This window comes from Tympanuchus pallidicinctus, unplaced genomic scaffold, assembly GCF_026119805.1.
Source record: "Tympanuchus pallidicinctus isolate F22 unplaced genomic scaffold, pur_lepc_1.0 scaffold2, whole genome shotgun sequence".
Classification (NCBI taxonomy): Eukaryota; Metazoa; Chordata; class Aves; order Galliformes; family Phasianidae; genus Tympanuchus; species Tympanuchus pallidicinctus.
In genome coordinates, this window is record NW_026294721.1 from 28,409,958 (window position 1) to 28,429,838 (window position 19,881).

Sequence of the window (19,881 nt, forward strand, 5' to 3'; positions counted from 1 at the left end):
AGAAATTCATGAACTATAACATTAATACATAATTCATCTGTTATTGGTGAGTTATTCTATCATAATATTGATTTATGCATATGTACTATATAACACAAGTGTATGCTCATTGAAATTTTGTATATTTACACAAGTAAGGATCTTTGAAGCAGTTTTGTTATAAAATTCAGATTCTTCTTCTCACTTTGAAAGGGAATTTCATTAAATTCGAGTGATATTTTCAACTGTTACCAAAGACTTTGAAAATTATTGATCGTTTGTCCAGTAAAGAATACTCATAGTCTGAGCTTACTACTTTAACAACAGCAATGACAAAACAACCCAGAAAAGATCTTTCACTCCCATGAAAAGCAATGAATCAAGCCAACTATTTAACTGCACTGCTTTTTTTTTTTTTTTTTTTTTTTTTTTTTTTTTTTTTTTTCCCAGAAACTCGGTAAACTAAGTAAAAAAAAAAAGGTTACTCAGATTCGTTATGTTCATTGCATATGTAATCTTCTTTTATTTTCCTTTTTTATCTTTTTTTTTTTTTTTTTTTGCTATATTTGTTCATTACTTAGTGCTTATTCATTTTTCTTGATTTTTCTTAATTATTGCTGTGCCACAATGTTTTTCTTGAATTAATATTGGCTTTATTGCATTTACGTCTCTCTTCTTTTAAATAATCAAACCCCTACCTGGACAATAAAGCTGTGAAATTTTCCCTGCTTTATGAATTCAAGACTCCTCCTCTACTTCTGAGCTAAGGACCAGGGCACCTTCTCCTTAAAATGTGCCATCTTACTAAGCGCAGTCTGTGGTTTACCATCAAGTCATATCACACAGATGAAATTTCAAAGGTACTGAAGAGAGAAATGATGATAGGGGAGACATTTGCTATTCACAAGCATTTCACACTATAATTATTGGTGATGGTATATTGGTATATTGGTATTCTTATCAGTAATATATAGCATACAGGCAATTGTCTATCAGAAGAGACCAAAATTTCCACGAGTCTGATTACAGAATCACCATTCTCCATGTCTGTACGTAGAGAATAAAACAGACACAATCTCAACACAAGATTATCTTCAGTTTTGTTGCAATGCACTTGAAGGGACTGACATGTATTAGATTCACAGCACGTATAGGAATAAAAAATAAATTACTTCACCTAGTCAAGAATCAGGCCAGGGAAATGTATACTTATCAGCTTTCTCCTTCCTATGGAAATTACTGGCTGCTAACTCCTGAAATTTTGTAGCTAGAGCACCTACCCCAGCGTGTTTGATTCATGTTAACTGTATAGGAACTATTGATAATGGCCTAAACCTCTGATTGACCACCTGAGGCAAGCAGTGAGTCAGCCACGGGGAGCACAAGTGAAGGCAATTCACCTGTGCTGCCGGAAGGGGTGGAGTCTAGTTCTACCACTCCTGGATCCCATTGAAGTGCTGACTGCCACTGAGGAAGGGTCTGTTTCTGGAGATTGCTCCCTGTGGATTTTTTTTTTTTTTTTTTTTTTTTGGTGTGAGCCTACAACATTGGTGAGCATTTTTCATTTATTATCTTTCTCCTGTAGTAATCCTACTTAGCCTAACCTCTGTACGCCTATTGATTGTACACCAACTCTATGATATAGTTAGGATTGAGTACTGCAAATCCCAGCCTTGGCCAGACTTACACAGTATATTGCATAAATCAGTGCACATACCTAGCTTTTGGAAGGCATTAAATAATTAAATTAAATTAAATAATGGAAGGCAGTAAATGGATGAATTTGTATGTTAATTTGGTTCACAACATGTAGCACTCAAACACACATTCAGAAAGAGCAACAGAATAAGGAGTAAGACACAAAGCATTTTTACTTTTATGTGTGCAGACAGCGAAGAAATTTTCAATGTTTCCACTGGGTTAAATTTCTTGAGGAATGTGCATACTGTTTTGTCCTTTCACAGTATTTGCAAACTTATTTACATTTAGCCTAGAGCCATGCTTACATGTTCAGTTTAGCTTCAGGCCTTTCTAAACATGTAGGGAATGGACCACCCTGCAGGTAGCTGTCATTTGTTTTTGTTCTGAAACCAGCTGTGAGAAGCTTTGGACGCTGCACTTACACTGACAGACATCCTAGAATATTCAAGCACTGTTTGTTACAGTGCATCACATTGTATCTATTAGTTAGAAAAAAGTTTCTCCTCCTAAGTCCAGATCTTGATGATTGTAATTCAACTACTGTTTAAATTGATACATACTTTGACTGCAATACATACCAGGTGTAGTTTCCTGGTGAATCTATTTTATTTTACATAAATCAAATATATGAAAATCTCATGTAATAAAGTTCACCTGAGCAAAGGAAACATCCAGAACATGTAATCCTCAAGCTTTAATATTTTGATGTAAAGAAAGGTGAGCACTTTTTAGAGGCAGAGAATGCTAGACACTATTGTGCTTGTTTTTGAGTATCTCAAAACATTTGTTGGAACAATATAATTTAATAATAATTTAACTGTGCTTCTAATATGTCACTAATGGAAGCAACAAAAAAGAAATAAAACAAACAAAAAAATCGCACTCTATTCTGAAAAATCTATTCACTTCCAAGATGATACTCTTGTTTCCTCAGCAACCCTGCTCTATAGCAAGCTCCTGACTGAACTTAACAGAATATAAAATTGTGAAATTGACCATTGGCCAGTTATTCCTGTATGTTCTTTCTGAGGACAATAAGTAGAAGAAGTCTATTGAATATTTTCTCTGGAGAGAAGAGAAAACATAGAGAAAACATTCAGAGGAATGATGAAGCAAAAGAAAAAAAACATAAGGCCTAGCAGAAGAGCTAGAAGGTGACAAAAACCTGACATGCTTCGGCATAGAAGATGTATGTCTGCTGAGGTACTTAATATTAATGAGTTGGGGTAACATTAAATGCTTTCCCACTCCTACCCTTCTGATAAAAGTACCCGTATTGCTTGTGCTCTAAGAAAGTGTACACCTAATGTAGAATATTAAAGTTCTTGGATATTGTGCACTGTTCTCATTCTTCTGTCAGAGGAAGAAAAGAAAAATCAAGCTTTTAAGCAGCAACTAGTATGAAATATCTTGAATTTTGTCTATATATACTATATATATATATATAGTTTTGTCTATATGATAGTGTAGCTGCCCTTGCATTTAGATCTGTAATTTGCTATTATATTAGCAAGAAGTAGTTTGCTTAACATTTAACTTAATCAAACTAATGTACTGAATTACTAGTGAAAGCCACTAAGTTCTTCAATGCATACCTATTAATTCTTTAACTCCTGCTGCCTTTTTATATAGACTTAGAGAAATGTTCTCCAGTTCTTTCTGACATCACTATTTAAAATACTATTAGTCAACTAATAGTTAAGGGCTATTTGTGGCTGGGTTTTACTCAAAGATACTTAAATCAGGCTTGTTCAGTGTAGTATAAGCTTGGGGGAAAAATTGATGCAGTTTAGGGTTTCAGATCTTTATAGCGATGACGACAAAATTCCCTAGAAAAGCATAAACTCTGTTAAAAATCTCCTGGCAAAGAATTGATTGACATTACAAGCAAACAGGAAATGGTGGTATTGCAAGATGAAGAATGATTGAAGAGATTGAGATTTAAAATCTTTATCTGAGCTTTTTCAGCAGAACTGAAGAAATAAGATGAACAGAAGTAATAATTTTTTAATTATTTTAGCAGGAATCATATGCTGATTACAAAAAAAGAGATGAAGACAAATAGACTCAAGCTACAAATAATACTTTTTCATGAACTTGCATTCAGTTAACTTCTAGATATTTTTTTTTGGTCATAGTACTCAAGAAAGGTCTAATTAGGATTTGTGTTAACTTTGAAACCACTGGACTGCATAGTGAATAGAAGGAGTTACTGTAATCTCTTAACATTAAAGAACTAAAAGTAATGGATGCAGAAGACTATTTTTCCCGTCCTAAAGTGAAATTCATATTCAAGACCGTGGAACTTCTGTCCTTTTCATACACTCTATCTTGAGAAATGAATGTGAGGATATGGACTTCTAAAAGGCTTCTAAATTTGTGTAGTGAATAAATTGTGTAATATCCACTTTTCTGACATTAACTCATAAATGCTTGTTTTCATTTACATAAGTCAGCAAAATCAGAAAACAGTTGAGAGAAGTTACAGAAAACACAGTTTCATAAAGAGAATGGAGGTAAGGGGGGGAAGTCATGTTTGCTCTAGGTGTAATTCTCTACTTGTTCATGGATGTATGACATAAACACAATTTCTTCACATGCTTTTCATTTTAAAGACCTACAGATACTTGAGCTTAAATCCAATTTTGGAACATAAACTTTAAGTATCATTTCTAATAAGCTATTTCAGGAGCAGAAGTTACTGGCTTGGTCTGAGTATGATGCCTTTTGAAATCCAACACATTACAAAGAAGAAACGCAAAAAGAAACAGATTATTGCCTCTCTTTGAGAGTCTTCAAGAAATTAAAAAAAAAAAAAAAAAATCTCAATTCCTTCAAGTGGAAAAAAAGGGAGCTGAGCTAAATATATAAAAACTATATTAGGTAAAAAATATGACATTTTTATTAGTGTCCTGATATTTAAACCTGACTGTAGTGATTCCACATCAGATCTCATAACAGCTCAGAAGAAAAATTTTCAGATATGAAGTCTAATGTTGATCCTAAACAAAATGAACTTTTATATTAAATTGGTTTATTTATCCATCTTTATATAATCTTCTTGTCAATAAGATGTGTGTCTGATCTCTCCTTAAAGAATCTCAAGAGGAGAAAAGAATCTCAAGTGTATAAATGTAGAGTTTCTATGGAACAAAGTAACAAAAAAATTTGAATGGGAAAGAAAAAGCAAACTGCAGAAAGTAGAATAATGTAGAATATTACTAGGGTAAATAGAAGTAAATAAAATTGATATTTCTGAAACTTTTGTTGCCTGAGTGATGACTTGGTACGCCTGTGAATCACTGAGTTGAGACTAGATATACCAGGTTAAAAAAGGAATAATTATCCTCTTATCTGCCAGTCTAACTGCTTACATATATGCATTAGCCAATGGCATGTTTGACAATGCAAAATTAGTATAATCACCATTTCTTTTTGGTGAATTCTATTCAGTTGCCCTGATAATTTGCTTCTAGAAAGTTATCACAACTAAGATGATATGACAACTAGCTTGGCTGTGAAAACTCAATTTTTACTCCTATACTTGTGGAATTAGGCTGCCAAATTCCTGCCTGAGCTCCACATAAAGTGAAAATATATTATTTTAGCCAGTCATTTTCTTTAGCTTTTATAAAAGAAGATTAGTCTCACTGTAAGAATAAAATCTTCTAATTGTTAGCAGAGATGATTCAATTATTGACTAATGATGATTTTAGGAAAATAATATCAAGATTAGTTCACTTTTGTGGAGTTTTATGCCTATCTCTACTGTAGTTACATGCATGTATATGTATGCTTATATGTGTACATTTGTATATGTATAATGAATGAACAAATTGTCTTTATATCATATTTCATAATATGAAAAATATAATCAGTAAACCTTCATCCTTATAATATCCTAAGTACATATCAGAAACTAGTCTGATAGGAAATTTAAACACCTGCTTAATACGAAATGCACTACTTGTTTAAAAAAAAAAAATTGCATTTCTTTATATAGCATAGAAAGATGCCAGTTTAAAGGTAGCATAATTTGAATCTTGCTTAGAGCTTTCCTGTGGATTCTCTTGCTACTCAGAATCTCAGAATGGTGGGGCTGGGTGACTTACTAGCTACCTCACTGCTCAGAGAGATGAAATATCTCAGAAAAAATATCTGGCAAGCTGGTAAGAAAAATGGAAACTTGGTTCAATACAAGCAGAATTATGCCAAAATCAACCAGTTCTTACAAAAGAATTACAGCAGTTAGTATTTAGTATGTCAGAATCATTCAATTAAACAGTTTCATAAGTTTCACTGTCACCTTAAATCTTAAATCTCACCTTAAAACCACAATGTATTTTAGATGTAAATAAAGAAATCGTGCGACTGTCAGCATTCAATGCATTCCATTCAGATAACTCAAGTTAAATAGTGTATGAAGAGTGTAAATGAAAACCTAACTTTAATTTATCTCACAGTGAGAGTTAATACGATTTATAACAATTTCTTAGAGAAAAAAAAAAAAAAAAGAATTTATAGCTGTAAGCAAAAAGACAAAAACTTCCCACTTCTGTAAAATAATCTTAACATTGTTTTCCTTTTCATGTGATCTGGGTACTGCCAGAAAAGAATAACAGTAACAACAACTTTTTTAAAAACAGAAAAAAAAAAAAAAAAAAAAAAAACCAAAAAAAACCCACAACAACAACAAAGTATGGAAACAGGAATGTTAAAGTTTCAAAGAAAGAATCTCATCCTGAACTGAGAATTTTTTTTTTTTTTTTTTTGCTTTGATTGAATTTTGGCTTGTAGAGAAAAATATGAACATTTCTAAAACTACAAACTTAAGATGTTTCTTATTTCTTCCAAATCTTATACAGTGACAAGAAGATGAAAGAACAGTGATGATATCAGAAGAGTTCAAATTACACTGAGGTAGACTGTCACTTTCATTCTAGGCCTAAATAAAGAGTAGCATGTACCTTTGGAGTAATTGAAGTGATCTATTATTGCCTAGAACCAGATGATTCTCCACTTATGTGACCACTTATACCATCAGTGTAGAGATGTACAATACTTTTTTTTTTTTTCCAGCTTTTCTCAATTCACTCCTTGCCCATCTATGTGAGAAAAGCAGTAATTCCTGGAGTTTTTCCATTTTTTCAATAGAGAATACTATCATGGGAGTGTTTTACTTTCCTTCTGTTTTCTGCATTGCTTGTTTTGATAACTAGGAAGTGGATAAAACTCTGACTTGTTTATTTCTGAGCAATCATTTGCACCCAAAGCAGAAAACAAGAAAATAAGTGTGAGTCAGAGAATTTAAGGTTAAAGTTTGTTTTACTTTCATTCGATACTGATATGTTGTACAGATGCTTGCTATGGATTTCAGTCTCACAAATTGCCTTCAATTACGTAGTACCACTAATAAGTACGGCGTATGGAATAGAATATATTCTCCACTTCTTCTGACACTGAAATTATACTTCATTTTGTGGTTCATTTTAATGAATTCTTCATGAATTCTTAGTTATTTCATTTTTAATACAGTTCTCTTTAATTTCATTTGTGTTCTGTTAAATAACTGATTAATGTATATGTAAGTAGATAAAGTTCTAGAGAGACAGGTATACTATTATATTTTCATCATATCTTTTTTTTTCTTTCATGCTTTTTCCATTTCTGCTTCACAGCCATAGGGCAGTACTTAAAAATATGTAATTTTCTATTTCATTTAATTTCTCCTTCATTCTGTCTTATCCTTGCACATGCTATAATTTCTTCTTTTCAAGAATGTTCCACGTTCACCATAGAATTTATTTTCTCCATTATAGAGAGACATATGGTATAAATATATAAAACATCCTCTTAATAAATTTTGTTTGACTATCCTAGAAGAAATGAAATATTGATTTTAATGCTCTCAAGTTCTATTAAAAAAAAAAAATAGAAATACCATCAACAAGTTCATTTTGCAAAACCGTAGAAATGACTTTATATTTTGGTTGTCCTCTTACAAGAACTGACAGAGTATAGCATGTAATTTATGTTAAAAACAACAACAACAACAAAAAGGAATACATTTGACCTTGTGTAATTTTTAACTGGGTACCATAATCCTCGTTACCAGTATAAAAACAGACTAAATAATCTTCCTAGGCCTAAATGGTTACTATGACTGTCGCAAACCATAATGGTGATAGGACATTTTTCTAAATATTAAAGGATTTCTGTGAGTTATCACCAATGTAAGAGACAAAGATTTTTTCACAGTGGGGATAACATAGTAAAGCATGAATGATATCAATGAAAAAATATGCTATAGGATAGGTTGGCCATCATCCTGACTAATGACATAAGACATAGATGTGCCCAGTCAATTGAAAGTGCATACTGCATATAACAGAAAAGAAGAAGAAAGAATATTCCTGATTCTTCTTAATCACTGTTGTTTGTTTTGTGAAAGTCACAAGTATCTTGTCTTTGGGCGCTTCTTAAGGAATTAATTACCACTTTGAATGATTGGGTCTCATTGGACCATTAATTCTTTCTATCACTCATTATTATTCAGGAAATGCAATAAGTTTTCATCACTACTTCTTAAAAGATGTAGTAACTGACATTCCTTAAAAGTTCTTAGTTATACAGCTCAAAACTCAGAAAGAATTTTCCAATTCTCTTCTTTCTGTTCTGTAATTTGCTCCAGAGTAGTCATTTGCTTGGAGTAGCCTCGCATTATGTGTCAAGAATACAGCTGGTGTGAAAACTGCTGTACTTTAATTTTTAGGGCAATTACATTGCCTATTTTTTTTAGGTCTAGTTAGCCTTTTTTGTACTAGACTAAGTGAGTAGGCTAAGTTATCTACACAGTAGCTATAAAAATAAAACCATTTAGCAGTCAGAGATTCAGAACAGATAAAACAAAGTGAAATTTACATTTGGTAACAGAAATCCTTGTGGTATTTTTTAAAAGACCAAACCAATTACATATTCATATACATATTCATGTATCTTTCTGAACAATAGTGGCAATTAAATAGAATGAGAATAGTTACTCTTCTTTCGTAGCTTACGTAGAAAAATAAGAATAAAATAATAAAGATAAAAACATAAAATTATGGAAATGGTGTAGAGGAGAAATTCTGGTATAAGTTGTAAAGTCTGCTGGAAAAGTTTGTCTGTTTTCACAAGTCATTTAAGATTTAGAAATATGTTACAAAGATAAGTGGAACCTCCAATCAATAGAAATACATATCCCTCTGTAAAAATTAGTTAAATTATGCCATTTACTAACACAAAGGTTTGTGTTCTGAGGGTGGTTTGGAGAAAACATATTTAGTTTAGTAGGAATCTGCCATAAAGATTATAATAGCCCTTTTTCTCCAAAATTTCTTGTTGCTCCCAACAATCACTTTCAGGTTTCAAGCACAATATGAAAATGTATTTTATTTCTGTCTTCAGTAGCATTAAAATTAAGACTTAAATATGCAAGTTAGAGGATAGTTGCTCTGTAACACATAAGAATATCAGTATTCACCTTCTTTTCTACATTGCTGCTTTCAGAGAATAATGAAACAAAAAACACTCAGAATAGCTTTGTCATCTTCCCAGAAATAGCATAAGAATTGCATTATAAATGGTCTTAAAATTAATGCTGCCTAAAGGATAAAAAATTGAAAGAGCAATGAAGCTTGATTGCCCAGGATTTTTAGCAGTTTATACTATGGGCATAACATAAGAAAATTTCCTGAACAGCCCTTTGCTGTCACAGTAATAGCAACTAACTCATTTCAATAGATCTCTGTCACCTGCATCACAATAGTTATTTGATTCCATCTTGTTCTTCCCAGCTGACAAAGAAGGGAAACTATTTCTCTAGATGATGACATCACTACCAGTGCTGAAGTCAAATCCTGGGGCTGCTCTCTACAGTTCCTTCCCTATATGGTTTGCTCCTCACAGATTTTTACTGCTTGGCTGCATAAGCCAGAAGGCAAGTGTGAGGCATGCCCAGCCATGGCACCATCTGAAGTCACCAGCTAGTGCTATTAGAAGAAACAGAAACATAGTCAAATTCCTGGTAGGAGTTAGGCCATGTACCCATCGTGAATTAGTAAACCTTTTGGGTCTATCTTCACACCTAGGGAGGTATTAGGTGGTGGTGAAAAGGTTTTTCAAGTTTTAATCTCTGTTTATTCTGAGAACCAGAGGTTTTACTCTAATTCCTCCACAGAATAGGATGGCACAAAGCACAACGCAGCTTTGTGGCACAAGTTATAATTTTAGTGCAATAGATGATCTCAGAGGCTAGTGCTATAATTTTGTGTTTTCTATATTGTATCTCAGTAAATGTCACTGGATTCTTAATTCTGTGTTTTTTGAAGGAAACCCAAAACACTCAGTGCAAAATATGTCATTGTATTGTTCTAAAGCATTACACAGTTTAGTATTAATGTATATTGTAGTGAATGCTTTAAGTGAGAATATATACAGAAATCATTTTTTTTACTTCTACTGAGCTATGAAGAGTTAGCGTGCAGTTCCATATCCATACCATCCTGGTATTCATAATAACATACATCTTTTTCAGCACACCTTAGTCTCCAGAGTTATCCAATTTTATGACACTTCTGAGATGACTTTTAACACTAGAGAAGAAAAATGAAAAAAAAAATCACTGATAATAGAGATAGTGATAAAAGAAATTATGTCTCTGTGGGAAAATCTATATATTTTTTCCTCCTTACTGTGCTCCCTTTTCTCCATTATGTATCCTAGTGTTTTTCTACCTTTTCCTGCTCAATCACCTTAAATTTACTGTACTCTCTTCAGTTTCTACTTTCATATGCTGAAGTCCTAGATAACTGCTGTGCAATTTAATTCAAGGTAGATTCATTTCACTAAAAGAAGATTATCATTGCTTATATTTAATAAGAGTAAAAGTGTACATAGCAGTAATAGCATTTTGCAAGAATATGAAATGCTTAAGTTATAAAGCTTAAGATACTATATGTAAGAACAACTTCATTAAACATTTTCCTGTAATCATAAAAACTATAGTGGTGAGTATATAAATCCTACAGAAATGATTTTTTTGTTTTTTAAAAGTACATCTTGAGATAAGATTTGTATGTGTTCAAGAAGCAGTACTTCTAAAACCTGAGGATCCTATCTTCGTATGCTTGTGGCTCATTCTCTGAGATATTAGCTATACATTCTTCCAAGACACTTCTTAATTTTAATGCTGGAATTAATCTTGTAAATATAAATAATAAGCATATTCTATAGAAATACATCTGTTTTCACTTTCTTTTTTAATTAAAAAAAACAACTGCCAGCATTATTTAAAATCCCATTTTGTGCTCATGCATTATTTGCATATTCATAATCTGATTACTGATTAATTCAAAATAATTATGAAATTAGCATAAATTGTCTCTGCTTATTTAACCTGCTTCAGGCGTTAAAAAATTTTGCTACAGTGTCTATTTCAAACTCGTACAAAAACTCTGCAAGCTTTTGAGTGGATCTTTCTAAGGCAGTATTCAGGACAGAAGCTGCTACTGCTAGATGAATTTTACTGTAATTCTCAGGAAAATATTTTGCAGGAAGTCCTGACTTAGACTATTCACATGATTATTTTCTGTGGGCATGCACCTACAATTAAGAATATACATTGTTTAGAAGAAAAAATGGAGAAAATATTTGAAATGTTTAATAAGCCCATCCTACGTAGAGGTAACCTGCTGATCAGTTAGAAATTTATTAAGAGGTCTAATGAAAAACGTGGTAAGTTACAACAGTAGTTCAGGCTAATAACACACTGGGTCTTCCTACTCTAAGTGTCTGAGTGTTTATCTGATGCTCAAAATAAAGTTCTGCTTAATTCTCTTTTCAGAAAGCTTATCTAGAGGCCATATTGATTTTTCTTTTTTCTAAGACCAAGAAAAGTTTTAGTTTGTGTAACTGTAAACTGTCTTCTCTTTTTTTTTTTACTCCTCCTACTTGGTTTGTTTTGTTTCTTTAATATCTATGGGAACATTACTAGGTTCAAATTCAAGATTGCTTGTAGGGTAAAAGAACTTCTTTTTTCCAAAAGCTTTATCAAAGCCTTAGCTATTTCTAGATTCTCAGCATTGGAAACTGGATAAATTTATGCATATATTTCTTATAAAGTGTACTTTATAATGGTAATCAATCAAACCCTAAGTGAGAAACACAGTATCCTTTCAGTGACTAATACAGACTCTTCCAGATTTTATTTGAGCATAATTTTACAGCACAGACCAGAGATGAAGCCGCTGATCTTCCTCCAGTGTTTCCTCAGTCTACGATCATTTCAAGTTAAATTTTAAGACTCCATCTTCCCACTTATATGATCCTTCCGCATTACTGAAAACCCCCAGAATCTTAACTTTAATATTTCATCACCTTTTCTAAATAAAAATAAATAATGCAAAAATTAAACCGTTTCAGTCCAAGGCTAAGTTTATGGATTTGCAAATTTGTAAGGCCAACATCTTGTATAAACAGTTCTTAAAAGTGATGTAAGTTGGGTTGCATGGTTTTTTTTTGTGGTGTTTTATTTTTCTTCAGTTATTTGCACCTGCAACATTCCAAGTACAATGACTCCTAGGTACAAACAATATAGCCTAAAAACTAGTTTTAAAAATCAAAAGGCTTTCTGGGACCTGTTTGAAATGCTGGGAAATAATAGCTACTCCTTTTATTATGGTTGCCATGCTAAAGTGTTTAAATCATCACTTTGTAAAGCACTTCAAGGTACTTACAATATGAGTGTGGTGCCTTACAAAATGAATTATAATGTATTTTCTTCTGATCTTTTTTCTTTTTCTTTTCTCTTCTGTTTTAAACTATCCACTTGATAACGATCTGTCTGAGAAGATCGTTATAATTTCAAAGCATTTCATCTTTTGCTCCACATTCTGCAAATCTGTGGAAGATCGCTGGAAGCTTTATTGTCATCACATAGTAAGTCATTGTGAAAATGTTAAATCTTTGTATTAATTTTCATCCTTACCTGATATTTTATTTCCTTTCACATCAGTTGTATTATGAATGTTTCCTGGGTAGAGAACAACCTAACTTCTTGTACTTCAAATGCTTGCAGCTCCATGATACTTATATAAGGCAAGATGAACTGATGCTTCTACACAAATATTTGAGTCATGCACTGTTGCTTTTCCTTGAAATGAAGACATGACTTTTTTTATCAAATACAATCTATCCTATAACATCTTTCTGTTCTACTGCAAGAAAAATTGCTTTTTTTTTTTTTCCTGCTATGGATGACACATTTTCAAATGCTTAATTTTCTCAAGTATCTATATGATAAGAAAAAGCAAAATAAATGCTGAGAAGGAGTGGATTTCTTTTTTCAAGTTCCAGTGTATGAAAATGAGAACTGCTTTTATGTAAGGTCAAATAGTTTACGTTATTCCTTCCATATCTACAATTTATCCATGTCTCTCTAAGGTAAGTGATGTAGTCAAAAAGTTTATTGAGCTTTCTGAAGCAATAACATTTCAGTGTGAAATTCAATTCTTTTCTGAAATATAAAGGTCAGGCTAAAGGAACATATGTGTGTAAATATTGTATATGTTATTTGGCTGTTCCAAATCACTAGAAGAGTCAGCTTTCCTATAGAAAAGGTACAAATCACATCATATCTGTAACTCCAATTTGTTTATACTTTCGTCTAGTGTAACTTGTACTCACAGAAATTTCTATGACAATTTTAAATATTTATATTAATATATATGTATATATAAAAACATAATATATACATATAGAAAGATTTAAAAAAGAAAAACACAGATGCATAAAATATTTCTTTTTCTAAATATTTCACTTATGGAAAGGCTACAAAAAAAAAAGCATTGGATGGAAAATTCACCAATTTTTACTCTTGAGTTCCTTTGTTCCTTTTCTCTAGTGTGGAAAAGTAGGAAAACTAGTCATTTTCAATTCTCTAAAATTAAATTAATTAAAGAGCTAATGTTTTCTCTGAATAATTGATTTGTATATAGAAATATCTTGTTCAGAATGTAATTTCTCTGTATTATAGCTGCATTATTTCAGATTTAACAAAACTAGATTGTATTATTTAGAAAATATTTTGGTAAATATTAAGGCATATATACAATTTTCTTTCTTGAACTCTAATGATAGTGTAAGTATTATTACGTAATTATATTTTTTGGCTAATCTATAGTAAATATTAAACCTCAGCAAGATAAGGCAGAGAAAAATTCACAAATTCTTCAAGCAAATTAACTCAGTGAAGGTTACATCTCTCCATTTTCCAACAAAGAATACAGGACGTTACAATACTGACTTGCACATTGAACATGTTATAAAAGAAAAAATAATAATAATAATAATTCTGAAAAATTATAATGCAAAGACAATTTCCTTTCAACCAAATTTAGCTGCTAAAGCCGTGCAACTATTTTAGCTTCATGAAACATTTTAATTTTTATTGTGAAGAACTCTAGAGTTTATGAGCTTGAGCTTAAAAATTGAAAAGTTGCAACTGGCATTACTAACTGGAACAGCATAAAGAAAATATTTTACATTGCTCTTATTTTGCATAGGTTGAAAGTAATAAAAACATGATTCCAACAAATGTGAGGTCTCTTAAGGTCACCCTAAAGTTACTGGTGTGCTTATTGGTATGTCAGCTCCTCTTTTTCTTTTGACCTGACATTTTCCATTGCATGTGATAAAGCTGATCATCAGCAGTTAAAACAAACATTATCTGATGCAATGAAAGCTACAGGATTATCCTTTACCATCTTGGGGTGAACAGCTCTTTTTAATAAGTCAATTATTTTCTACGGAAATGAGCACTGCGAACAGAACCACACAAGCGTTCTGTTTCAGTGAATTCATTAGAAGGTGGGATGATAGTGAGTATACTTCTAGCCAGGAGTTTTCTTCTGCCTATTAATATTCAAGATAATGCTAGAGAAACACACTCTAGAGCCTCATTCCAAATCAAATCATTCTAAATCAAAGTACCATTTTTTTCTTTGCCTCAAAAGACCATAGCCTAAAAAAGTAGAGGAGCCTCTATTTTGAACTTATAGAGTATTGGAAGAAGTAAAATATTAGGAGTTCAGTAATCACACTTAGACCAATAATGCAATTTCCATAGAGGTACAATAGATTACTTTTGCCTTAAAGAATAAATAATAATCATAATTCAATGAAAGTGCAGAAAAAAAAGATTAATATGAGGATAGAAAGGAAATAAAACTAACAGTAGTAAGATTATGAAAATATTAGTTAGATTCAGATTTGCCAATTCAGGACTTGGAATATGTTTCAATTTTTATTTTTTGTTGTGGTTTTGTCTTCTGAGGCTGAATACAGAACCTTTTACATGCGATCACAGGCCACTGCCACGTGACCTGAAGGAGTGATATTTTCATTTGGTTCAACTTGGATATTACTATTCTTTCCCTATAGCCAGTAGAAGTGACTATAATCTACTGATTATAAATATCCTTGTTATAATTATGCCCAGAGGAACAAAAGTACTTGCTTGATTTTTCAAAAAGATAAACCATTAGTAAAATATCCAAAGGAATAAGAGGGAATAGAGCAATAAGTCAGAAGTAATTTATCTGCTCTTTGATCTCCGTACATGAATGCCTTCAATCTAGTCTTCCAATTGTTTCATATAAATCCTCAGAATGGAGGTCAGTGCAGAAATATTTTAATGTCCACCTTAAATTTTATCATATTGAGTTAATTTTAGATCTTTCTCAATAGTTTCAGTTATTATTTATAAGCTGTGTACTGCCGATTCAGTTAATCATTTTTATGCTTGGAACGCAAATAGAATACAAGCTTCTTGTATGCCGAAAAAGTGAATAGAAGTCCCTTTGGGCATCAAAATCAAAGAGAGTTCAGTCTACTTCTCAGATTATAATTAGCCTGAAGAAAATCTCCAGAGTCTACCTTCACTACTACTAGATGTGAAGGTCTCTCTTTTTAGGTTAAATTGTTGTTCTGACAACAAAACAAATTCAAGCAGGTATTGGAAGAAGAGAGATGATCAAGAGAACTGATATGATTTCTGATCATCTTGTATTAAAGCCACAGTGTAGAAAAGCTAATTCTTGTGTTTGAGAAGTAAAAATATTTTTGTAAAGATTCTACTCTGTGACAAAGCACTATGTTCCAAGATAAGCAATTAATTTCAGTATCCACATGTTGTATTAATAAGTGGGCCTGAATTACAAAAAAACTGAATAGAAATGGAAAGAAATGCATACTTGTTAATCTATACGTTTATGATGGTCCTCAAAAGAACAGCTGAGGACAGAACTGAGATGTACTATGGACTGTTGATTTGCTCTGCCAGCTAGTTGCCATCTGAAAATTGACTTCAGACTTATGGATCATTTGAAAAGTCCTCATTTTCAAAGCTTCCCAGCCTGAAGAGTTGAACCATGTTTCAGAATTGTATTGTCATGTTCTCTCTTCCCGTTACATTTGTCACTAATGTTATCTCTCTCGTCTCAACTGGCTAGGTAAAGATGAAGGCATGAACATTTTTCCAGATAAAGAAGGGTAACTGATGATGGGTTTACATCACCCTTTTCATTTGCCGAAAATTATACAAAGTCTTGTTTCTTCAGATGTAGGATTATAAAAATATGAAGAGTAGTCCTTTTGATTGCAGTTCCATCTGCCCTCGGCTAGAATTTGTATTATGAAACTATTTTCCAGATCTGTGCTTTCATTGCCTTTATAGGCTGCAACTCATGATTGTTTGTCATCTTGTCTCAGTTTCTCTACTTCTTTCTGCCTCTTTCTCACAGCAAAATCTGTGCAAAAAAATAATTACTGTATGCATTGCCTAGCCTGGTTTGGTGGTTTTTGGAGGAAATCAGATCTCAGATTAGGTCAGAGAGCACTACAATTTCTATAAAAGTAGTACTCTATAAAGAGTAACTATTCCCTACATATTCTACAAAGGAACCCTGGAAATTTCTAGATTAAATTGCTGTTAATTTAAATCTGTGAGCTAAGATGTTAGCATTTTGTTGTTGTTGTTTGTTGTTTTTGTTGGTGGTTTTTTTTTTTTCGAAATAAGCAGAATATTAACCTTCAAGTCTTACTGAAAAAGATTACAAGGAAGTCTTATGCCATATTCCTGATACAAGCTTATTGTACAAAGGAGCTTCCCATCTTTTCTATTCAGGGTGAAGTAATATTTTTTCTTTCTTTTAGTAGTGTAAGTCAAGAGGCTCATCTTTATTTGTTGTGGTTTAGCCCAGCAGACAGATAAATGCCCCACAATCATTCACTTGCTTTCCTACAATGGGATGGAGGAGAGAATCATAAAAAAAGTAGAGATAAAGACAGTTTAATAGGACAGAAAAAGAAGGGGAAAAAAAGAACAGTTATATAAATATACAGCATAAGTGATGTACAGTGCAACTGTTCACTACCCACCAACGAATGCCCTACCAATCCCTGAGCAGCAGCAACAGTACCTCCCTCCCCTCTCCCCCCAGACCCCATCCCCAGATTTTCCCAGATTTGTTCTTCAGCATGACATTGTAATTTATAGAATATCACACTGGCCAGCTTGAGTCAAGTAGTCATGTCATTTTTCACTATATTGTAATTCATTACAATAAAACAATAATCTGCAATTAGGCAATAATAAGTTCCATTAATTATGTATTTGATTAACTGTTGGATTTTGTCAATTGTGAATTATATAACACCTTTAATTTTTAAAAAATGCATAATATACTGTTCGGCCACCAAATGCTTCATTTAAAAAAAAAAAAAAAAAAAAATTATTTGGTTTGAAAATGCTATAAACCTCTGTAAAACCTTTGCCAGGTTAAGAATAATTTCTTCCTTACTGTGCCTTAGCATTCATTAAACTCAAGGAAACCTTAGTAAAGGAATGCTTCTTCAAAAGAAAGCTCTTGCCTTACTAAGGAAATAACTAATTAAAATAAATTTAACACCAAACGAGATTACAGAAAGTATACTACAATGTAAGTCTTACTGTTTCCATCTAATTTATAACTGAGTATCCTTTAAAAGGTTTGTTCTGTTATGAATTATTTTTACTGCAGAATTTCACTGTGGCTGTTGATAGTTTATGACCTTCTAAACACCATGAAAGCATCATAAACATTGTGTTGTGTATATACACTGAAAATGACTGAGAAGGATCGCATACTTCATCATTCAGTCCCTGAGGCAGCTGGAAATTGTACAGTCTGAAGAAAAAGTCTGGGAGTATAGAAAGAAATGAATCTCCATCTATCTACAAGAATGTCATTTTTCATAGTCTTCACTACAAATCACTCCTGTGTGGAATCCTGAAAGGGCTCAGCAGTGCCAAATGTTTGTGTTTTGAGGTTTTTTTTTTTCATGTTGGTTTTGAGACTAAGGAGGACAAATCGATAATCTTAATGAAACATTTGATAACTTTGTTTTGGACTATATCCAAATAAAGAGCAACTGTCATTTTACAAACCCATATCAAATCTTATGTGATTTAGGCAATGAATTTGCTCTTATTTGTCGGTTTGTGTCATACCAGAATCTTCAAGGCCACACGCAGTTAGATAAAATATCAAATACTTTAATACTTTGAATGAACCAAGCCATAGATGTATTTGTAGAAGGAGGAGAAAATTATGACATGTTAGTGGAAATACTGACCAGCCATTCAATCTGAGTAAGTATGCAGATATTCTAATGTGCAGGATACTGTTCCATGTGTCAGACAAAGCAAGAGGTAATTCATTTTCTTACTATTCTTTGTGTTCCATCTGAACAAGATACTACGGTTTAGTGAGCACTTAATTTTTTGTTATACACTTGAATGGGCAATCTGAAACTTTGCTTGACATATTTTTTTGTTTTGAGTTTGAGCTCAATTCCTTGCCAATTTATGGGACAAATCCTAAGTAAATTGAAATCAGGCAGAAGAGTCAGGTCCAGAATTTTTTTGAGATCTGTTGTACAGTAGTTTGTTGCAGACTTTTATTAAATTAGAAGTCATGTTTGTCAGTCTTCATTGGGTTTACCCTGATAAAATTTCTTTTTTCTCATTTTATTACTCCTTGTGAACGATTGTAATTATTTACAGTATGTAATTATTTTTCTAATAAGTAATTTTAAAACTGTTAGAGGACATAGAATTTCATAGCTATAAGGGTGCTAGTACTCCTCTAACTGCTTCTGGCATTTTCTTTTATTCTTGGAAAACGTTTCTGATATCATTTTCCTTTTCAGACAGTGATTGAAAATTATTCTAGAAGAATTATTCTATTTCATTTTTTCAGAGCTCTTAATGTATATTGCTACCACTGAGTAGGAATGGACATAATTCTCAGTTTTTAATATAATAAATATAATAATTCAGTTTTTGTAAAGCAATATGTGAATGCCTTAACATGCAGAGGAGCAACTTCAGATACCAACACAAGAGGGGGGGCAGTAGGCTGAAAAGCAGCTCTGCAGAGAAGGTTCTGATAGATACAAGTTAACAGTGAGCCAGCAATGTATCCTTACAACACAGGAGACCAGCAATATCCTGGACTGCGTCCAGAAAAAGTGTCCCCAGCAGGTGGTGAGTGGCAATCCTTCCTCTGTACTTGGCACTGGTAAGATACAGCTGGACTCCCCAGAACAAGAAGAATATGAGCATGCTGGAGTGAGTCTAGTGAATGGCCATCTCTGGTGGGAGGAGAAGTTGAGAACTGGGATTGTTCAGCCTGGAGAATGGTAGTTTCATGGAGGATCTTACCTATGTGTGTACATACTTGATGGAAGGTAGTAATGAAAGGCAGAGTCAGCCCACTGAAAGAAAAAGAGGCAATAGGCACAAAATAGAATACAAGAATACAGGAAATTCCATCTAAGCATAAGGAAGTAAAGACAATTTTCCTGTGAGGATAGTTGGATACTTGAACTGGTAGCCTGGAGAAGTTTTGGAGTCTCAACCCTTGCAATTACTAGAAATATACGCAACCTCCTACAGTCAACCCTAGTTTGTGCAGGTTATTCAATTACACTGTCTCCAGAAGTACCATCCAACTGCATCTGTGATTTTGTTGTCATACAAGCAGAGTGACTTTTAGAAGTAAAACATCTATTGGTCTCTATTATCTTTAGTTAAAAGATTCCAACCGCTACAGTTCTGTG

At 32.7% G+C, this 19,881-nt stretch overlaps 1 long non-coding RNA gene across 1 annotated transcript; it reads left to right on the forward strand.

The window, feature by feature from the left end:
- Window positions 1-1,500: 1,500 nt before the first annotated feature.
- LOC128080586 (uncharacterized) lies at window positions 1,501-18,161 on the forward strand. Its single transcript, XR_008206793.1, has 4 exons — window positions 1,501-1,529; window positions 6,546-6,600; window positions 12,571-12,657; window positions 17,799-18,161. It is a non-coding gene; the product is annotated as an uncharacterized LOC128080586 (long non-coding RNA).
- Window positions 18,162-19,881: the final 1,720 nt, after the last annotated feature.